Below are 21,485 nucleotides of genomic sequence, written 5' to 3'. Positions count from 1 at the left end.
TGCGAGAGCTGCTCTGACACCAAATCTCTTTGTTGTCTATTTATACCCTGCCCTCTGGAAACAGCTCACTAGCGGCTGTCACTTGGTGTCTTATCTCCCCTCGCTTTGCAAACTGTCTCCTGGCAGCCCACAGCACCCCTGCCACTGCCTGGGAGGCTGCTCCCTTCCCACTCACTTGTTTTTTTGTTTAAAAATGTGATCATCACAAGGCACTGTTTGGTTAAAAGGCAGGGCTCCACTCTTCTTTGTCAAAGGCATAAGGATTTGCCAATGATCCCAAGATCCAAGCCCTTGCCTTCATCTCATTCTTGGCATGCAGAAGTTGGTGCCTCCTGATGCAAAAGTGGGTACCTAAGGCAAGGCTCTGAATAAAATTCATCACAATGAGCTCCAGCCATGCCTCCTTGCATAGCCTTAGATCTCAAAGTCCTTTAAAAAGAATTTCTGTATCATTATTCTTCTTTTATAAAAGGCAAAACCAGAGGCACAACGGAATCAAATGACTGCACATGTACACTCAGAAGCCACGATCCCAAAGCCTTTGAGCTTGTAAGGCATCAAGAGGAGCAGGTCAGCAGTGGCTGACCCATGGATTCACAGAGCACCCACCTCCCTTCGCGTCCCTCGCTGTCAGCACTTGAGGCCCATTCTGTTCACACCTTCAGGGACTTCCAAAGAAGCCAAACCACGTTCAGCAACCATGGCACAGTATTTGACTCAGCCCAGAGAAATTTCCCATTAAACCATCTCTCATGGCACAATCTCCCTCACAGAGGAGGCCCACAGTGGCATTGGAGCCCAGCACCACACAGGGGTGGGTCCCAGGGAAGGACCATGGTGTGCACCCTGCTGGGAACCAGCCCCCAGCCCTCTCTTAATCCCCATTTTTCCCCGGCTCAGGCAGCAGACAGGCATCCAGGCACCAGGACTGACAGACAGGGGGTTTTATGAGCAGCCCATGTCTCTGCACTCCAGGGAGCCTCCAGCTGTCTCTGGAGCTGCTTGCAGCACCACAAGGCCAGAAAGTGTCAGCTGGGGCTGGGGGAGCCCTCCCTCCCTCCCCGGGTCTTGTTGCACAGTCAACTGGTGGGGATGGAGGAGGATGAGGAGGGCAGCCATGGGAAGCAGCCAGGCTGTTGGCACCTGCTTGTCACGGAAGAGTAAAATAGCCAAAACAGGAAGGGAGTAGGAGCAAAGGGTGCTGTGGCCCAGGTGAAAGGAATGGGGTGCCAGAGATGAATGATCCCACCACAGCAGCAGGGACAAGCACAGGAAGAGTTACCATGCCCCAGGAGCAGAGACTCATCACAGAAAGGTCTGGGTTGGCAAGGACCTTACATATCATCTGGTTCCACTCCCCAGCCATGGGCAGGGACACCTTCCACCAGATGAGCTCACAGCCCTGCCCAACCTGACCTTGAACACTTCCAGGATGGGCCATTCTCAATTTGTCTGGGCAACTTGGGCCAGTGCCTCACCACTCTCACAGGGAAGAATTTCTTTCTAGCATCTAATTTAAACGCCTCCTTTCTTGGTTTGAAAATGTTCCTCCTTGTTCTACCACTATTTGCCTATGTAAAAAAATCACTCTCTCTCTTTTTATAAGCCCCCTTTAAGTACTGAAAGGCAGCGCTGAGCATCACTGGGGACGGGCTTGCCATCAACCCGGAGCCACCACTGTCACAAGAGTCACTATAGCAGCTTCCTGAGCACCCTCTTCCTTTCACCCAGCCTGGCCTTCTCTCCCAACTGTTCATTCATCCTGCCTCCCAGCTGCCTGTCCTCAGAAACAAGCTGAAAATGCGGTCCCAGCTCCGAAAAGCTGCTGCCATCTCCTGGAAAGAGGCTCCTTCCCTGGAGAGCGGCGAGAGCGCTCCGGGACCGCCAGGACACACGGTAGGGGGGACCCGCGGCCAGCGGCACCTGCTGCTCCAGGGATGGCCTGATCGTCCCACCCGATGGCACACCTCTCAGCCCGGTGACCGAGGGTGATGTCAGAACGGAATTACAGGCTGGTACCACGGAGAGAACAGGTGCGGACAAGGGCTGGGGCCACCCTTGGTGTCAGCACAGCCCTCAGGAACACGCTCCTTCCCAGAACTGTTAACCAGCACAAATAAGACTCAAGGCACAAGGGTTTCCTTCTCCCCCTACCGAATGAAAAATCAGAGCTTTTGAGAAAAGGAAACGTCACAAGATGACCCCCCCACACCAGGCACCAGGACCCCATCACCCCCAGAAGGCTGGGGGGGAAATCATTGTGCTCCCTGGGTCTCCTTCCCTCTGCAGCACCCCGTGGGCTCTGCACAGCTGCCCAAAATATAACCCACCCCTTCCACAGCTCCACACAGAGAGAACTGGCAGTCCCAGAAGCCTCTCTCTGGTACTGATACGCATTTTCATAAACACATGTGGTAAACAGTGCTGGGATGGCCTTTTATTTTCTCCTAAAAAGAAAAAAAATCTGAGCCATCTCTCTCTGATGCTGCTAGAGCAAGGAGTTCAGATTGCCTTCCCTGAAGAGCAGCACCCGCCGAGGCACAGCTCATGGCCCCACAGCGGCTGCTTGTGCCCAGGAGCTCTGAGCTGGCCTGAGTAAACGTCACTGCAGTATTTATATCCTTTTATTACACTTTAAACCACTGGGGAGAAACAGGTGCAGAGCTGTCTGTGAAAGAGTGGCCAGCAACTACCCCCCCCCCCCCCCCTCAAGCCCTGAGCTGTTATATACACCAGGACAGACACACACACGAGGGAGGACAGAGCTGGACCTTTTAAATCCCTACTGGGTGCCAAAGTCGTGGATGAAATCAGTCCAGGAGGAAGACACACACCAACCCACAGTAAAGACCTGATGGGTCTATTATACACAATTAAACTGATAAGGCCACCCTGCTTCAGCCCATGCAGCAGTTCAGAGGGGTCACAGTCAGCTGGAGATACCCCCAAGTGCCTAAGGGACTCTTTTCTGGCTTCTTTGACGAACAAATCACTGCTGCCCTTCCACTGCCACCCCAGGAGTGCAGTCTTAGGGGGATCTGCTGTCTCACAGACGCCCAGAGCAGGGTGGAAAGGCCATTTGTGGTGTACATAGGGCTTGGGCTGTACCTCTTACCGTGTTTCTCAGCCAGCAGTGCTGGGGTCAATCTGTCATTCCTCTGCAGAGAGGCTGGGATGTCTCCAGAATAAAACAACTCTTCTGGACACAGACCAGGCTCTGCCCATCTGAGAGCCTCTGAAAGCTACCCATCTTCTTCCTTAGAAGGAGGATGGTTGGCACATTTCCTTGAGGAATCTCCAAGGAAAAACCCTTTTACAAACCAGAGTGGAGCCACAGCAGCCTCCGGGGAACCGGAACAGAAGCCTGGTCCAGGATGGGTACATCACTGCCCTCACCCCAGGCAGGATGCCACCATCTAACCTGAAATAAACCTGACCCAGACCTTCCCAAGGCAAAATTCAGGGACAGCTGGAAGACACCAGAAGCTTTTCAGCCTGAAGTCAGCTGAAACAAGAGTCAAGTGCCCTCACTGAGCAGATCAGCTGTGCCACAACTTGGGTTGTGTTCGGGGACACCTCCCAGACCTGTCCAGCCAAAAACACATCAAGGGAAAGCACCAGGTGATACCTTCAGGTTCACCGCTGGCTGGCCAACACTCAGTTTTCCTTGACAAAGATGAAGGGTGGTATTAGGATTAATGGTGCAATAGCCCAGTGCTCGATCCTGCCTGGCCTGGGGCAGTAGTGAGCTGGGCAGCAGAATTCAGTGGAAGCACCTGGATTCAACTTGCCTGGTTTTCACAGGAAGGACACAGGAAGCCTTGGACTAATCGATCCAACATTAATACTTCACTGCTAGAAACCAAAGCTGAGTTTAGCTTTGAAACCCAGCTTTTATGGGTAGAGACATTACCCAGTGCTGCACCATACTGAATCACTCCGGAGCAGGATAAATCCAGGTGCCACTGTGACAGCTACTGTACTGAAAATGAGCCCTTTTCCTTCCCTTTCTTCCCAAGCAGCAGAGATCAATGTCAGAGTCCCCTGCAGCCGAGCACCTCATAAATCTCCCCTCTGGAAGCGGGGCAGCCCCACTCAGGGTGCAGGGAAGAAAGCAGGTATTGTTCAGCCGGGCCCAGGTACGCCGTGGGGAGCGTCTGCGCCGAAACCCAGCCGTGTGTGCCGTGGGCCAGGCGGCTGGGACAGCCGGCCCTGACAAAGGGCTGCACTTTCCTCCCCGCCAGGCTCCAGGGAATTGTGCTTCCGAGCCTCACGTGGCTTCAGAGCAACCGTGCACTTCGTAATGGATGAAATGGAAATACCAAGATCAAGTTTGCCTCCTCCGCTCCCCTCCCGCATGTGTGATGGGGGTATCTGTTGTTGGACAAAGCTGGGGGGGGTTCCATTTCCCCCAACGCCATCCCCAGTAGGACAGAGCAAAGCTTTCATAGCCCACCTACTAGCATCCTTCTCCTTGACTTCAAGGCATAACTCAGGGCACCTTTCCACCCCAACAACCTGGGTTTGCAGATCTATCTAACATCTGGCTCAGCAAGGGGAGACCCCCGTACTCTGTGTCACTGCCATGGGGAAAATGCTTCCTCTCCCTCCACACACCTCCCCTGGGAAACCAAAGGTCAGGGGAGCCAGAGGGAAATTTATGGGCTTCCCCTCCTAAAAGACTTCTCCAGATGGGTCTCCAATGGTGGATTTTTTTTTCAGGTGAAGAGAGAGAGGAGGAGGGAAGAAGAGGTGGGGAGATGGGTATGGGTAAGGGCAAGACCACAGGTCACACTTTTCTTCTCACCGCAAGCACATAGGGCAGAAGGACCAGCAAGGGGCCAGGCTGCTATCCCCTCTCAAGCCGTGATGGCAGCAGAAGATGTGAGGCTCAACAGCACGCACAAAGCCAGCCCAGGCTCTGCACTCTCAGCTCAACCAGACCAAGAGCAGAAATCCCCATCACGGCAGCCAGCAGCTGGAGTCACCCCCTGGAAAAGCTCCTTGTGCACACAGCGGTGTTTTGGCGATTTGAAGCACCAGCCCACACTGGGAACCGGCAGTGTTTCAGTTGCACAGAGGCACTGCACCGTGCAACACCCTGCCTCTATTTCAGCCAGACCTGCAAGCACCAGCCTCGCCAAACCCCCTGGGCAGCAGGGCCAGGGGTGACATTATTTCAGTGCCCTTGCTCTCCATAGCCGTCACCTGCGGGCAGCCGGCGCAGCAGGACTGCAGGCATCATCCAGCCTCCCCGGATTGCCTGTCAGGAAGAGGAAATGCCACGCATTTTCCAGCTGCTTGTACGTGTGCCAGGTCTAAGTGCCACCCCTAAAAATACCCATGGGAAGGAGAGATGTCACCGGCCGCTCACTCGCTGCAGCCGCACGGTTCTTTTCAAATGAGGCAGCGACACGAAGCAGCTGAGCGAGCCCCGGCCCGGGCTTCTGCTCCTCCCCACACGGGTCGGACGGTGACAGCCCAGCATCACCCACCACAAGGCAGCAGCAGAGCCACGGGAACACACTCAAACTGGCAGGAGTCGACATCCCAGAAGCTGCTCTCAGCATCTGTGGGGCACGCCAGAGCCTTTGACCTGTGCTTCTAAAGAAATGAGGCTCCCACAGCACTCCTGTCTGACCAGTGGCCAGCCCTGCATTGCTTTAGCCCAAAAAATTTTGATCCCTCTGGCAAAAGACACCAGCACCTTGCTAGCTTCCCCAAAAACCACTCTTCAGGAGAGATGGGGCCGTGGCACCCACACAGAGCAAAGCTCCTCTGTTTGCATCAACATCCAGCCATAAAAAGCATTGCTCAGCCCCAGACATATGCACCCAGCAGACCACAGCCCGGCTGGAGCAGCTCTCCTGATTTTTGTGGGTTTTTTTTTTCCTGAACATTATTTCCAGTACCTTATTTCCAGTACCTTATTTCCAGTTCTGACTTATTCGTGATAAATCAGGATGAAACCATGCAAGTCACTAAAAATTACCTTCTTGTTTTCAGCTGCTTTCGTGCCCCTAACAGGAAGAGATGGTTTGGACAACTCAGGGAGGCATTAGACACCCGGGCTGAGCTGGGTGTCATCTCCCTGCAGCCTGAGCTGTTCCTCTGGGAGATTTGCACCTCTCAAAAACTGGCACAATCCAGGGCTGTCACACTGCTGGCACTGAGCAGGCACAGCTCAGCAGTGTCTCTTGCCTCCCCTCCAAAACAGATCCCTGCAGCTGGTGGTACCCACATAATTCTGCTGACATTCATCTGAAACAAGGGGGAGCTTTGCCACTTGCTGTTGAAGCAGTGCCACGCTCTCACCCCAGCTCCTCACAGATCAAGGTGCAAAGAGCACCCACGCAGCAAGATGGACAAAACACCTTGGGAGCCTTCCCAGGGCCAGGAAAGGCAACAGCTGCAGCTCAGCAGCCTCTTTGAGGGGGTCATCTGCAAAGACAGCAGAGCCCACCTCTGCCTTCACCAAGGGTATAGCACAGGCAAAACTTTGCTGCCCAATTAATATAGAGAATTTAAGAGTTTAAACTTAAAGAGCTTAAATGCCAGGCCGGCTAAGCAGGACTCCACAGTACTTATTTAGAGCAAAATAATGTACTTTTTTCTGTGCAGTGCATTCCTGTCACCTCCTAAAAGCCACCTCAAGCCCTGCTTGAATGTGTGGACCCTGCAGGCCCACCTGATGGCTGTGAGCATCCCAGGACAAAAGGCTGCTGTGAGGATGGAGCGGGTGTCCAGGGCTGGGAGTGCAGAGGCCACCAGGGGCACATGAGCAGCTGCCCCAGATCCAAAGGGATGCACCAGCACGATGGGGAAAATTGATGATGATGAGGGAAGTCCATCAGGCTGCGTGCTGGCCCCGCAGATTGATGGCCTCTGCAACGAGCCACACATAATGGCCAAGTTCAGGCTGCAGTGGCCGGGAGCTGAAAGGCAACAGCCATAAATAAACTGGGAAAAAGAGGGAAGACAGAAAGCTGGCAGGGATAAATAAATACTCATGCTGCAGCAGGGCTGGGGGTGGGCACAGGAGCAAGGCCAGCAGCAGCAGAACGGGGTGCAGCCTACACTGGGATGGAGATGCTGTCGCAGAAGTGGCTGTTTTGGGGTGAGATCTCCCCATTTGAGAACATTGAGTTGTTTCCTACCCAGATCATCTTTTCTCTCAGAGCCACAGCCAGCTGCCAAGTGGGGAGGGGGGGGGGCAGGGGTGTCACATGTCCTCCCCCCAAAATATAGTGCAGGGGGACAAAAGTAACCAAAGGGGCTTGGGACAAGGGATTTTAGGTTTATAATCCCGCTATTACCAAAGTTCCAATTCAGTCTGAGGCTTCCAAGACCTGGGCATCTCAGCAAGCGTCTCCCTGACTGACCTGGCCAGCTGGGCTTTCCTCATCACCTTCCTCAGCCGCCAGTGTCAACCTCAGACTGTTTCCCCTTTCAGCTATTGCCCGACAACGAAGAGGGGAGATGGGGGGAGTGGAGATGGAGTTTTCCCTCATTGTCCCCCATCTGCTTCATTCAGGACAGTTACTCTTCCCCGGTGTAAATAAACCCTTTGCATTTTGTTGTGTTCTTTTCTCTCTTTTGCTCATCTCTGCCGTTTTGTCAGGAAAAGCTTTGCCCCAAGGGGCCGCTGTGATTTACGGCTGCCTTAACAAACGGCAGAGCTCGGGAGCCTTGTAGGAACCGCTCGCTGGCAGCCTGCCTGGACAAACACACTAAAAGTCAACCCTGGCGTGGATACTTGAGGAATTAGTGTCCTTACAAAGATGCATTAAATACAAGGAGAAAGATGGGGGATTTTTACAACGGAGCCTTGAAAGGTTCCTCCGGGCTGTTTAACATATGGTGCTTCTTCTCTGCACCTGCCCCTCACTAGAGCAGCTCCTGGATTCCCGTCCTTGTCACTGGACCCAAATGCCACTCAAGTCACTGTCCCCAGTGGGTGCTGCCAGTGTGGCAGGGGCTGAGCCTGCCTGCAAGCTGTGTTAACAGGTAATTTTGGCCCAACCCTCTTCAGCAGATGGGCTTTGCTGGTAGTGGACATATCGTAGAGCAGCTCCTGCTCAGCCAGGCAAGGTTCCCCTCTTGCTAGCAAAAATATATAATTTTTTAAACATTTTTAATATCTTTTAATACTTTTTAAAATATTTTAATAGTTTTTAATAATGATTTTTTTAATGCAAAAAGTAGAGAGAAAATTTTTTCAAAGTCCATAAATCAAACATTTTGCTTATGAAATCCTTACATCCAGCTCAGCCGTAGGGGAGCACCGACCCAGAGTACCCAGGCAGGGAGAACTATCAGGAAAACAGAGGCACAGTGGCAAAAATAACAATGTTTAAAAACTCTCAACATTTCCTCAGTGGCTGCCAGGAGCTCCTCAGCCCTGCCTGTGTTTGGCTGGACCCTTGTTGCCTTCAGCCCAGGCCAGCCGTGCATCCCACGCAGCCCCACCACTCTGTTATTGCCATTTGCTCAAATCCCAGGCGCTGCATTAGAGAGGAATACTTTGCATATGCGTTGTCTGTATGTTTTTAAAGTTAATTCCTCCTCTACCACCTTCTGCTCAACCGATTTGTCCAGCATCACTGTAGAAAGCAGCCCCGTGCCAGGAGAGACACACTCAGCCTTGCAAAGCATGGCCAGGCAATGTTCCCTGGCCCATGCCAAATTTCCAAAAAACCAAAAACAGAGTATAGAAAAATACCATGACCTAAAAGTTTAAAAATGAAGTAAAATAAACACCCCACGGGGCTCTCAATTGCACAAAAGATTTTTCCCAAGCAAACCCATTCCCATATATGCACTGTCTGGGGTGTGGCCATGCATGTATGGGAATGGATTTGCTTGGGAAGCAGAGGTGGATGGGGGAGCTCTGGAAAGGCAGTTAAAAGAACCAATGTGCTGTAAATCTCCTGAATTAAGTGGGATATCATAACCTGTGGTAATTTAGCAACTTAAGAATCATCGTGTTGACCCAGCCGCCATGATGTTACCTTAGTTTACCTCTACATTCTGCCACCAAAGCAGAGCTCCTGACCCATCAGGCAAGACCCCCAGGAGCACACAAGAAATTGAAGGAAAAGTTGGAAATCTCTCCTGGGTATTTATGCAGATAGCAGGGAACGGATAAAAGAGCCGCTTTCCCCCCACCTCCCTGCATCCTCCCCGAGCCAGGCCAGCAGAGACAAAGCCATTCTCCTGCAAGCCTGGACCTTGTGTCCTCACCACAAAGGTCAGCCTGCACAGGCACAGCCAGGAGTGGGAAGAGAAAGATTGTCTTAAGTTGAAGATTTAATTCGGAGTGTGTATTCTATTTGTTATAAGTGGGACATAATTTCTGTTAATTAAGCAGTTTTCTTTATTTCTTCTACAAACTAATTGTCTTTCTGGGCAATATCTTCTGTTAATAGGCTATTGAGTATCACTGCATGACTGACAAAATTACATCATCTTATTGTGAGATGCTCTGCTCAGAGGCAGTGCTCTACTCATTTTTATTTAGATATAATCTAAGATTTAGAGCATTAAAACAGCCTTTTACTACTAGATTTCCAGAAGAAGACTGAACTTATCTACACTACTACCAGACTTGTAGAGGAAAACTAGACCCTTCTACAGAATTACTACTTCAACAGAACTACATCTGTCACTCTAAGAAGACAACAGCCACCACCTAATTAGACTGCTGCTGACACCCTGACCAACAGGGTGTCAGGTCATATTTTGACTCTGTTAGTAGTTTGTTTTCTTTTTCTTTCGTACTATTACATTTGTATTTTTAAATTTCCTATTAAACAACTGTTATTCCCATTCCCATATCTTTACCTGAAAACCCCTTAATTTAAAAATGATAATAATTCAGAAAGAGGAGGTTTACATTTTCCATTTCAAGGAAAATGGCTCCTGCCTTCCTCAGCAAACACTTGTCTTTTCAAACCAAGACAAAGATGCAGCCAAACAGTCCCACCTGCTCACACCCCCACACAGGGCACAGCTCGCCTTTCCCAAAAACACATCTGCTGGATGAAGCCCTCTCCTTCCCCACACCATGATGGGTTCTCCCCACCCAGCCTCTTCCTGCCAAAAAGCTGCTCCTCCACCAACAATCCAGGCAGGGGTGCTCATCTCCAAAACTGCCAGGGTGCAGGACACAGAGGGACCTGTGAAACAGACCTTCAGTGTAGCAGCTGGCCTACCTGCACAGAGCAGGAGCTCAGCTCTCTCCCCAGATTTGCACCCTTCTACCCTACCTGCAGGAAGAGGAAGAGCAGCAACCTAGGCTGGGCTTAAATAGGGCCAGACCAGGGGTGTGGGGAGGCTCCAGGTGAGGCTGCTCAGGGTCCTTAAGATGCCTCAGGTATTAGCTTTTATATTTTTCAGATTCCGTGCTGCTTTCGTGTGTAGTTCTGAGCTTCATATGAGGGGATGGTGAGCTCTCTGCACAGAGCAGAGAGACAAAACAATTCCTTCTCTAGCTGAGGACCAGGGACAAACGATCCAGATCTCAGGCCCAGGAGCACAAACAACATGGACTGAAGAGAGAAAAACAAGAAGGATGGGACTTCATGGGCTAAAGCTGGAACTGGACAATGAACTCCAAGATAAAAATGGAACAGAACTTATAAAAGTGAGAGACCCCGTGACTGGTTGGGCATTTTGTGACCATTTTGGGTTCACCTTGGGTGCAGCCCTGGCTGGGCTCTTGTGCCGCCCAAGTTGGACCCACTGAAGCCTTTTAATAAATCCCTGCTTTATTCTTTAACTCCGTCTAGTCTCTGTTCTAGGCCAGCCTTCTCAAGGCATCATTAATGCCAATTAATGCCCTCAAGGCTTGACACAATTAATAACTATCTCAGGGGTCCTGTCCCTGCTGGGACTCATCCCTGGGGGGTCTCACAGATCTGCCTGCCCCTAAGCTGTGCATAGCACTTGCACTGTTTCACTGTGCCCTGGTTAACGCCGCACCCAGCCCCTCTGGACAGGTGGATCCATGCAGGATTTGTGCTCACAGACTTCCTTTGCCCGTCCCCGAAGCATAGCCCGAAGTCACCCTTGCTCTGCAGAGCCTGCCTTGCTCTCTGGGCAGGGCCTCAGGGCAAAAAGCCCCTCTGTTTGCCCTGCCAGGCCTATAAAGCTCAGCTCGGGCATGAGCCCAGCCCTGAAGCACAGGGAAGGCTCCGGCTGCGATTCCTGCCGCAGGATGCTCCAGCACCTTCCCCCGGCCGCCACCAGCCCCGCTGCCAGCCGCGTGCGGCACCTGCCAGCATCCCCCAGGCACCTCTGTCTGCAGCCAGCCTGGGCTGCGGCACCTCTGACAGAGCCCCATTGCCAAAAGCACCTCTGACAGAGCCCCAGGGCACCTCTGACAGAGCCCCATCGCCAAAAGCACCTCTGACAGAGCTCAAGGCACCTCTGACAGAGCCCCATCGCCAAAGGCACCTCTGACAGAGCCCCAAGGCACCTCTGACAGAGCCCCATCGCCAAAGGCACCTCTGACAGAGCCCAAGGCACCTCTGACAGAGCCCCATTGCCAAAAGCACCTCTGACAGAGCCCCAAGGCACCTCTGACAGAGCCCCATCGCCAAAAGCACCTCTGACAGAGCCCCAGGGCACCTCTGACAGAGCCCCATCGCCAAAGACACCTCTGACAAAGCCCCAAGGCACCTCTGACAGAGCCCCATCGCCAAAAGCACCTCTGACTGCAGCCCCAAGGCACCTCTGACAGAGCCCCAAGGCACCTCTCACAGAGCCCCAAGGCACCTCTGACAGAGCCCCATCGCCAAAAGCACCTCTGACAGAGCCCCAAGGCACCTCTGACAGAGCCCCATCGCCAAAAGCACCTCTGACTGCAGCCCCAAGGCACCTCTGACAGAGCCCCATCACCAAAGACACCTCTGACAAAGCCCCAAGGCACCTCTGACAGAGCCCCATCGCCAAAGGCACCACTGACAGAGCCCCAAGGCACCTCTGACAGAGCCCCATTGCCAAAGGCACCTCTGACAGAGCCGCATTGCCAAAGGCAGCTCTGACAGAGCCCCAAAGCACCTCTCACAGAGCTCCATCGCCAAAGGCACCTCTGTCTGCAGCCAGCCTGGGCTGCAGCACCTCTGACAGAGCCCAAGGCACCTCTGACAGAGCCCCATCACCAAAGGCACCTCTGACTGCAGCCCCAAGGCACCTCTGACAGAGCCCCATCGCCAAAGACAGCTCTGACAGAGCCCCATCACCAAAGGCACCTCTGACAGAGCCCAAGGCACCTCTGACAGAGCCCCATTGCCAAAGGCAGCTCTGACAGAGCCCAAGGCACCTCTGACAGAGCCCCATTGCCAAAGGCAGCTCTGACAGAGCCCAAGGCACCTCTGACAGAGCCCCATCGCCAAAGGCACCTCTGACAGAGCCCCAAGGCACCTCTGACAGAGCCCCAAGGCACCTCTGACAGAGCCCCATCGCCAAAAGCACCTCTGACAGAGCCCCAAGGCACCTCTGACAGAGCCCCATCACCAAAGACAGCTCTGACAGAGCCCAAGGCACCTCTGACAGAGCCCCAAAGGCACCTCTGACAGAGCCCCAAGGCACCTCTGACAGAGCCCCATCGCCAAAGACACCTCTGACTGCAGCCCCAAGGCACCTCTGACAGAGCCCCATCGCCAAAGGCACCTCTGACAGAGCCCCAAGGCACCTCTGACAGAGCCCCATCACCAAAAGCACCTCTGACTGCAGCCCAAGGCACCTCTGACAGAGCCCCAGGGCACCTCTGACAGAGCTCCATCGCCAAAGGCACCTCTGTCTGCAGCCAGCCTGGGCTGCAGCACCTCTGACAGAGCCCCATTGCCAAAGGCAGCTCTGACAGAGCCCAAGTCACCTCTGACAGAGCCCCATCGCCAAAGGCACCTCTGACAGAGCCCCATCGCCAAAAGCACCTCTGACAGAGCTCCAAGGCACCTCTGACAGAGCCCCAAGGCACCTCTGACAGAGCCCCATTGCCAAAGGCACCTCTGACAGAGCCCCATCACCAAAGGCACCTCTGACTGTAGCCCCAAGGCACCTCTGACAGAGCCCCATCACCAAAGGCACCTCTGACAGAGCCCCATTGCCAAAGGCAGCTCTGACAGAGCCCAAGGCACCTCTGACAGAGCCCCATCACCAAAGGCACCTCTGACAGAGCCCCAAGGCACCTCTGACAGAGCCCCAAGGCACCTCTGACAGAGCCCCATCAGCAAAGGCACCTCTGCAGCCAGCCCGGGCTGTGCCCCCTGTGACAGAGCCCGGCCTGTTCCTCGCCTCTCCAGCGGTGCCTGGAGCGCTGCCCCTCGGCTCTGCCGCGGCTCCCCATCAATGGGTCCCTGTTCCGCCCCCGCTGCGCTTCAGCCTCCGCGGCACCCGGAACCCCGGGTTTTATTAGCCCCCAGCCCCTCCGATTCCGAGAAGCTCTAAAAAGAGACTTTGGTTTCCATGGTCTGTATTTTCTTTGGGAGTTAAAATACCTTTCGTCATCACACACAGCAGAGCGGAGTTGGGGAAAGCGGGAGGGGAGGGAAATTGAAGTAATGGGGGGGAATTACTGGAATGTGCAAGGCCTCTCCAGACACATCCCTGCCACGGGAAAGCAGCTTCAGTCCCATTTCGCTCTGGCAGGAAAAGCTCTGGCTGTCCAATAATCATTTTTCAGCCTTTTGGGGACACGGAGAAGCCCCTCTGCACAGACCTCAAGGCAGAGGTGAGGTGGGGAGCCCTTAGCAGAGGTTTGGGACAGCCTGCCATGGGCCGCTTGCCCCCAAAACCCAGCTCACCGGCTTGTTGGAGCCTTTATAAACCCCCAGACTCACACAGAGCAGAAGGATGGCCACTAAGTCCAGGTGAAAAAAAGTTTCTCAGCTGAAAAGTAAGAAAAAAATACTTAGGAATGCTGACTGGAGTTAATGAAGTCATTAAAGCCATAAAAAGAGTAATCAGTGTTGAGAAAGGACTTTTTAATTTCTATTTTGATACAAATATTAAAGCAAAAGTACATTGCTGTGCATTAGTGGTTGAAGTACGCCCATCAGGTTGTTCTGACAGAGGTCGTGCAGTTTGACTCTGGAGAGATGAGCCCCATGGCCAAGGCTTTTTTTTCAAACTAAATTCTTAAAAAATCTTGTCTGTACATATAAAGATATAAAAATAACTAGGAAAACAATCTGGCTTCTAGGAATATGAAAATGCTGGGTCAGTCCATAGCTGGCTGATGCCCTTCCAAGGTGTCCTACAGGGGCAGAGGGGTCTTGGAGGGTTCTGAGGGTGAAAGCAGGGCTTTACTCCAAATGCCCTATAGCAAAAAAGCACCTCCCCAACCCTGCTTCTACCAAACTCTGTTCCTACTGGTGAGATTATCCTGGGAGGGGTTACAGCAACAGTAATCAAGAAGCCACAGGGTTCCCCTGTCTGTGTTTTACAGGGCTGACCTTGCTGGGGTGAAAAGTACAGAGGGAGCAGTAGGAAAGGCAGTGCAGCTCCGTGCTCTCCCAGCTGCTTGGATTTTTAATTTGCTTTCTGCAAATCCCCCCTTACTGCAGCAAAGCCAGGTCGTTGCTGTGGCCCTACCAGGGCCAGCAGTGTGGCTGTGACAGCAGGAGGTGGGATGAGCACAGAGCAGCAGCAGGGGACAGACACACAGACATGCCCCCCTCCCATGGGAATGCCCACACCAAAGCCAGGAGCGGGGGAAGGAGAGGAGGCAAGCATTGTCAGGGCTCAAACTCAGGTCATAGGAGGCAAAACTGGTCAGTGCTCTAAGAAATACACATTTCCCCCCCTCAGAGCCCTGCCCCAGGTTTCTCCACACACCAGTGGCAGATCTGGTTTCTGCCTGGGCCAGCCTGCTGGGGAATAGTACAAGTGCAAAAATTGAGCAGTTTGATGAAATAGAAATAACTGATAAATAAGTAGATGAAGAAATATTTGGGGAGCTGCAAACTATCTCATTCAGACACTTTAGGAATGAGTCTGGAGAGAACAGCCATGCCATGGCACGGACCTTCAGGCCAGGAAATGGTCTAAATCAGGCTTCTTCCCTGCAGTGTCCTGAGCTGCTTCCTGAGATATTGTTGGGTTTTTTTCACCCTCTTGATGTATTGTCCTGCAGCACATTCGGGGGCTCCCAGTGTGTGCCAAGAAACCTCTGGCTGTGACGCACCAGCCCGTTTTAGGTGGCCAGCAGCCACTCCTTCCTGCAGGGGCTGGGAAGCCAGGGCTCCCCAGGGCTCCCCCACCTTCTGTTCAGGGAACCTGAACATTTTTAACACCATCAAGGCATGTGAAAAATGACAGTCTGGGGGAAGGAGGACTGTGAGCAGCATCTCTGTGGCCCCGTGAACTGTCTGGAGCTGTCTGCAAAGCAGAGCCCCTTGCACCGCTCCAAAATGTAAGCCATCCCCTGAGTTTTCCGGATTTGGTCAAATAAAGATAGGGAAGGAAAAAAATAAAATAAAAACAAGCCACACCTTTCCTCAGCCTGGTTCCCAGGCAATAAAAATATCTTGGAGCAGGAGCCCTGGCTCCCCAGCTTGGCCAGTGACGCAATCATGCTGTGAGCCAAGGCAGCGGGGAGCTCACCTCTGTCACTCGGCTTTGCTTGTCCATAGGGGGGATTTTGAGGATCCCAGTTCCCAGGCAGCATCAGCAGAAGTCATTTGAGTAAGGAAATTAATGGCCTTCCCTTCCCAATGCTCCCACAGACCCCTTCTCCTCCTCCTTCTCCTCCCCATCCGTGGACTGCTTCGGGCACTGGTGAGCCCCTGCAAAATCCCAAATCTCTCTTGGGGACCATACACCCAGGGGTACATTTTTCCAAGTGTCTCTCCAAATATATATGTCAGCCGCAGAGAGGGGAGGAGAGCAAGAAGGAAAACCATTTTGTGAGTATCTGTCTGCTTGCAGATCATTAATTCTCCCTGGGGAGCCCCAGAGCTCTTTCATCTGCTTTTTGCTAAGTTTAGGTCACAGAGGTTTTCGGGTGCAAGCATGGTTCAGGGAAAGGCAAAGGCGCTCTGGGCTTTAGCAGATCACTGAGGAGGAATTTGGGCAGGCAACAGGAAAGCTCTTTCCCCGGCTGGGAGGCATCCAGTCAGGACAGAAACAATCCTGGCTGCTGGAGGCTTTTATAAAAGTAAGAATAGATGTTTACTCGCAGGAAAGCGAGGAACGGAAAAAGTTATCAACGCCATTGTTTGCCACAAATAATTTCACCTTCTCTAGTCGTACGGTGCATTCAAAAAAAGCCCTGCTCTTTCTTATTTAACATCTCCTACCGGGGGCAGTTGCGTAGCCCTAACTTGGCTGGGCTCAGCCCGGCCGGCCCCGAGGGCTCGGCTGGGGCTCACCCCGGGCTCAGCCCGTCTCCCATCCCCTCCGCATCCCTTCCGTGCCCCGCAGGTGCCCAAAACGGCCTGACCTGAGAGCCGCTTTCACAGAGCAGCTGCCCCTCTGCGGCTGCGTTTGGGGAACGAGAGCTCTGTCGTTGCCCTTTATGAAACACCCTTCCACAGCCCGGAGTGCGAGAAACCTCTCGGTGCTCAGCTCGGAAGCCGTCCCGAGCACATGCGGGCTGCAGCATCGTCCGCTGCATTTGTACAGAATCTAAAAAACAGGAGAGCTAAAACTTAAGGCATCACCTTCCCCTGACTGCAGCGGGGTTTGGGGGTTCGTGAGCGAGCTTAGGCAGTGTCAGAATAACAGGGGACCGAAAACCTCCCCAGAATACTGCTCTTCAGCCAGAAGTTGTGGTCTGTCCGTCTCTGAGGCGTGCTGCTCTGGGGAAAGGGTCCTTCCCGGTCCGAACCACAGCTCCCTGCTTTTCCATCGCGACCTCGTCGACGGCTCCTTGCTCTCCTGCCGGGACCCAGCATCGCCTCCCCCGACCCCTCGCAGTCCCCTACGACCGACGGCTCCCTGGAAAAGGCAGCGTGCCCGAAGCCCGGCGTCCCGGCCCGTGTCCGGCCAAGGCCAAGGGCGCGGGATCCCAGCACCACCTCCTGGCAAGACACCGCCATGCACGGCAAATCCCCCCGCCAGCCTGGGGACACAACCTCCAGGAGAGAGAACCCGGGGCTCCCAGACCCCAATCTTTCGCGTGTGCGGCCGAGCATGGGCACCGTCCCCTCTGCCTGGCACCACGGCCGGCCCCGGCTGCATCCCCCGGGGCGCGGCAGCTGCCTGCTGCGGGGTGAATAGCGGCGCGGCTGGCCCGAGAGGGGACCGAATTTCATTTGAGATGAATGGGCACCTCCCTGCAGCCCGTGACATTTTCATTGCGGGCTAACAAGGGGAGAAAAATCCAATTAGGTGACAAAGAGGGTCCCTAATCGGCCGTGCAGCCCGGCGTGGGGCAGCCGGGACAGCACAGCATCCCACAAGCGAGCAGGGACAGACCATGGGAAAACAAGAAAACGCTCCAAAAGATTGCTCCCGTGATAGTGCAGAGGCCGTACTGCAGGATGGCAAGTGCACTCAAAAAATTGGATTTATAGCGTTGCTATTTGCACCCCCAGGGTCCCGTCTGTCAGCCTCCCAGGTCACTGAGATAAAGTGCCCCAAAGTGAGCTGGGCAAGGCAGGGACATCTCCTCCCAGTTTCCAAGGGCAGGGGTAAGTAGCCTGCAGCCAGAAGCACGCTGCTCCTCAAAGAAAATATTAATAAAATTTGGCAGACTCCTCCAATGGCACCCACCCACCGCCAAACGTCCAACAAAACCAAGCTCCAGGGGGAGGTGAGAATGAATCCACATCAGGGTTTATCACCCCAGCAGCTTTTTCAAACCACAGAAGGTTTTGGATAACCTGGGTCGCAGTTTTTCCAGCAACAGGTGCCTTTTGCACTGTTTGAATGCGTGCAGCCAGCAGTGCCGTTTATCTCCGAGCTCGGCTGCCTCGGGGGGGGAGGATACATGGTGGGACCCCCGCACATACAAACCCCTCCCCTGCCAAAATGTGGGGATGTTGGGGCAGCACGGGATGCAGCGAGGGCATAGCAGAGCACTGGGAAAGGCGAGGGGGGCACACACATAAATAACAGCTGGGGTTTGGAGGAAGGGTGATAAATGGGAACGCTGCGATCCCTCGGGAATTATTAACGGTGGGGGAGGCTGAAAGCTTGGCTTTGCCCCAGGAGCTGGGCTGTGTGGAGAAAGCCGATGGGTGGGAGTGGGCAGGGGGAACAGATGGCTGGGGGAGGCCCGGGGTCCATCCCAGAGCAGGGGCTCTCCAGCAGCACAGGCAAGGAGCTGTGGTGAGGTACAGCAGCTGTGTCTGCCCCAGGACACAGCTGGGCTGGAGCGGGGGGAAAGACCCCCTGTGCCCTCTCCTCCCTGGAGCCCCTCAGGTGGCTCCAGCCACAGCTCCAGGTGGCCACCGCTGAGTATTGACCCAGTGCTATCTCAGCTCCCACCTTATCAGGGCAAAAGCCAGCTCTGGGCACCAGCACCTGCCCCATTAATCTTCCCCCTGTCCTGCAGGCGTGAGGTCTGTGCCTGAAACAACCTGGCCAGGGAGGGAGCAGCAGGGCTTGGGCCCTGCTGCCCAGCACCTGGGGATGATGGATTGGTACCTGGGAGATGACAGGGAGAGGTTTCTCTTTTCCCCTTCAGCTCGTGCTGTTGCCCCTGCCCTGGAAAGGGGACCAGTCTTTATACCGGGGCATGTTGGTGGCAACTTTTGCCACTGAAATTTGTGTGCTGTAGGCTGGGGATGTGGTGCCTTGAGGAGGAGAGGAAATGAGCTCCATTTGTGAGCACGGGGTGGGAAGGAGGGGAGAGATGATTTCCCTGCACTTTGATCTGAAATAACAAGCTGAACCTGGGCGAGCAGCCCACATTTCACCCACAGCCTTTAGGATGTGGAGATGTGATTCCCCATGCCAGGGCCAGCTCCAAGCAAAGCTGCACAAAGTCCAGGGAAAATCACATCTGAGGCCCCAGGAAAAGGAGGTAAAGCCTCACAGCTCTGGCTGAAGCGAAAACAAAAGGCAGCGATTCTTCATGGCTGCAGCTGCACAACCCCTGGCTTCAAGGGTTAAATGCAGTCAGAAATATCAGTGGGGACCATTAAGCACAGAACTGGTTTGTCCCTCACAGAGAAGGGAGAGAAGCCCCATGCTTTGACCAGGCAGGATCCCCTGCCTTGAAGGGGTGGCTGAGGTGATTCCAGATGTCTCATCCCCAGCATCCTGCTCTCCCCGTGGCCCAGCAAACACCACTGTGGGGGTGTACGGAGCTCACAGGGGCAGGAAGTTCCTAGTGGGAAAACTCACCCTCCTGCTTGTCCCGACACAGGGTTTCTAGGGACATTCCAGGCAAGAGAATAACTAGGGAGGCAGGGTGACCCAAGCAAAGGCAACACTGAGCTTTTGCCACAAAACCCACCACACCAAAGGATGCTGTGTGGCCAGGAATGGAGAAGGATGCTGGGGGTGTTGTCACACCTCCTCTGACAGGAAGGAAGAGCATCACTAAATCGTCTGAGCTGATCAGAGTCCAACCAGCCAGCCAAGGGCTTGGATTCACAGGCACATAGCACCTGCCCAGAGATTAGTTAGCTCAGTCTAGCCCTGTTCAAAATGTAAGTGCACACTGATCTACCCTTTCCAGGTGCCCTGTGGAGCCCACGGCTCCCAAAGGGCAATGCAGAGCAGCGCTGTTGGAAAGCAGTGCTGCCACATCAGCCCAGCCTCTGAGCAGAGCAGAGGACATGGCACGGAGGCCAGGGCACTGGCTGCTCCTCAGGAAGCTCACTGCTTGGTCGATGCTTTTGGCCTCTCCTTAGAAGCCCATTAAACCCTCAGGTTTTGTTTCCCTTGACGCAGAAAGGCCCAATTATTTTGGTGAGGGCACCACATGAAGCCCAGGCAAGGCTTAAGGTGGCTTAGGGATACTGGCACCCAGTACCACACCCCTCCTGCTCTCCCCGTCTGTGCTGTGCAGACAGGATGGAGTTTCCCCCTTCCTTACACAAACTTGGGATCTCCTTTCAGCCATTGCTCTTTTTTTTTTTTTTTTTTTTTTTTTTTTTTGTATTGATTTTTAAAAGGGGGCACTGCGGCTTTAAAGAGCTTCCCAGACTTGCCTTTGTGACCGGAGGAGAGGGTGGGGTGGTGGCGGAGGTGGGGACCCAGAAGAATGAAATAAAGAGGAGTACAACAAAAAGAAGTTAAAAGTGTGAGTGACAAGTTTTCGGCAACAGGCTTCAGCCCCTGTGGGGTCGTTTGGGCGAAGAATGGCTACAAATGAACAAATGAGCTGGATTTTCATGCTTGGTGGACGGTGAATGAATAAGCATCTTTTAAAACCCTATCAGGAACTCTTTGGATTGTCATTATAGCCGGGAGGAGGGGGGGAAAGGCAGACTTTTGAAGGCTGATCATGTGAAAGAATCCCGATTCTTCGCCTTTTCTCTGCCGGCAAGCACGGCTACCCCGAAACGTGCGGGCGGAGCAGCCGCAGCCGCAGCCCAGCATCCTGCCGTGGCCCGGCACAGGAGCGCTTCTGGGGGACACCGGCGTGCCCCCGTGCTCTTTGGAAGAGGTGAGAGGCTCTGCCTTGCTTGCAGGAGCCCCCGCTGGTTGCCAGCGGCGTGGAGGGGACGGGCAGCGCTTTGCAGCCTCCTCCTCCTCCTCCTCGGAACCTGCCTGCGGTGTCAGAGGCGGACAATGTGAGAGGGCAGGAAGCAACTCACTTAAAGCCTTATTTAGAGCACAGAGTGGAGGCTGAGGTCAAAGGAATTGCCCTGGGATTATGGGAATCACCTTCATTTTCTTGCCGGCCTTCAGACACGAGGGAGCCGACCAGGAGCAAGGAGGAGGGGGATGAGTCTGTTGCTGAGGAAAGGACCTGGGTGTTTCCCCTTCCCTGGCCCTGACAATGAGCCTGGCCTCTCTGAACCACGCAAATAATTTACAGCCTCTGTTTTCAGCTGTTTGTTATCCTCAACCCCCCCCATTTTAACCTTGACTAGAACAGAGCAGTGGTGAGACTCCACAGCCAGAGTTTGCTGAATACCTGTAAAGCCACAGAGGAGAGGGGAGATTCAGAGTGAGACAGGTACAAAATCGCCTTGTTTCTGTAATAAATGATAATATCACACATTCAAAAAATCATAGAACTGCGGAATTTTTAAGGTTGGAAAAGACCTTTAAAATCATCGAGTCTAACTGATGTTTAGACTGTCTTGTCTAAACAGAAGGAGACCTAAAATTGAATATTGAGGGCATGAAAACATCAGGTCATCGTGAAGCATTCTTCCCTGGCTGCAAAAATAAAAGCTGGGTTCACCTGGCGTGGGATTTCAGCAAGCAAACGTGGCAGGGCCCGGGTTAAGTTGGTTTTCATCCTGTCGCCTGCAAGTATGTGAGGGCACAAGGCTGAGCCTCTGAAACAGCCACGGGCCCAGCAGCCACCTGTTTGCCCCACATCAAAAAGTCCGGAGGCCATTGCAGCAGCC

The sequence above is a fragment of the Motacilla alba genome, chromosome 6, assembly GCF_015832195.1.
Source record: "Motacilla alba alba isolate MOTALB_02 chromosome 6, Motacilla_alba_V1.0_pri, whole genome shotgun sequence".
Classification (NCBI taxonomy): Eukaryota; Metazoa; Chordata; class Aves; order Passeriformes; family Motacillidae; genus Motacilla; species Motacilla alba.
The sequence above is the reverse complement of the archived record's forward strand: the minus strand, read 5'-3'. Positions refer to the sequence as shown.